Below are 1,332 nucleotides of genomic sequence, written 5' to 3'. Positions count from 1 at the left end.
TTTTTAACGAAAAAGTCATTAAAGATGTTGCAAAACAAACAATAAAACAGAAAATTTTACTAAACTTTTAAACTTGTTTGTGTTGATGAATTCTTTTTAAACAAAATGCGTATTTTTACTGAGAAATTCAGAATGTTTTAGAGGTTTTGTCAAAACGAAAGTGAAAAATTAAATTAAAAGTATTGTTTTTAACGAAAAAGTCATTAAAGATTTTGCAAAAAAACAAAGAGAAAAATGCAAAATTATATTATTTTTGTTTGTTTTTCAACATACTAGTGGGCCGTATGTATAAAATGCTTTTACTTGTAATAGTAAAAGATAGACGTAATTTAGATTTTATACGAAAGAAAGAGACAAAACTATTGCAAAAGCTGTTGCTACTTTTTATTCATACTACCCACTGGTTAATATTTCAAGATAAAAAAATGTTCAAAAAAATCAATTTTTGAAAAACATAAAAAAACAATTTTATCCCCAAAAATAAATCAAAAATTTTTATTTCATAAAACAAGTATTTTAGAATTTTCTAAAAATTACTCAGAGTGTAAAAAATATCTATATTTTTTTTACCAAGAAACATGAGAAAACAATGCAAAAATTGCAAAATTAAACGTGAAAGTGCTTTATTTTAGTCTATTTTTATTTTTTATAACTTTCGAGCGTTTTTCACTGAGAAAAAATTTTTAGTTAAACTATAGCCCCGATTGATTCCAGATTTTCATTATTCAATAGAGGACTTAATACAAATTATTACGGTATTTTTACTTTTGTAGTAAAGTTCAAAGATTTAGAGAAAAACGCATTTTGTAAAATTATATTAAAAATCTGATTGTTTCAAAGAAAAACGCTCAAAATTCTAAAGATTTAGCCAAAGCAAAGTAGGAAATTGTAAAATTGTGTCTAATATGCCTTATTTTCGCTTATTTTGACAAGTTTTGGCCACTTTTCACCAAGAAAATTAGATCTGTATATTTACAGCCTTTTTTACCTAGAAATTCACAAAATTCGAGACATTTTGTCGAAACAAAGAAGAACATTGAAAATTTTGATTACAAAATGTGTAATTTAGAGCGTTTATTTATGAGAAACTACTAACTAAATTTAAAAAATATCGTTAAGATAATGTCAAAAATTGCAAGTTTTGGAGTGTTTTTCGACGAAAAACGCACAAAATTGTAAAGATTTTGCCAAAACAAAGTAAAAAATTACAAAAATTACATTTTTTACTTAGTTACTAAAAGTGTAGGCACGTTTTACCAAACCAAAAAATATAATAAATATAACAAAAAAGTTGAAAATTTGACTTAGGAATGTATTTTTTGTTTGTTTTTC

This window comes from Tribolium madens, unplaced genomic scaffold (assembly GCF_015345945.1).
Source record: "Tribolium madens isolate multiple individuals breed KSU strain unplaced genomic scaffold, Tmad_KSU_1.1 Scaffold_96;HRSCAF=242;Tcas5.2_LG5, whole genome shotgun sequence".
Lineage (NCBI taxonomy): Eukaryota > Metazoa > Arthropoda > Insecta > Coleoptera > Tenebrionidae > Tribolium > Tribolium madens.
Note: the sequence above shows the minus strand (reverse complement) of the source record.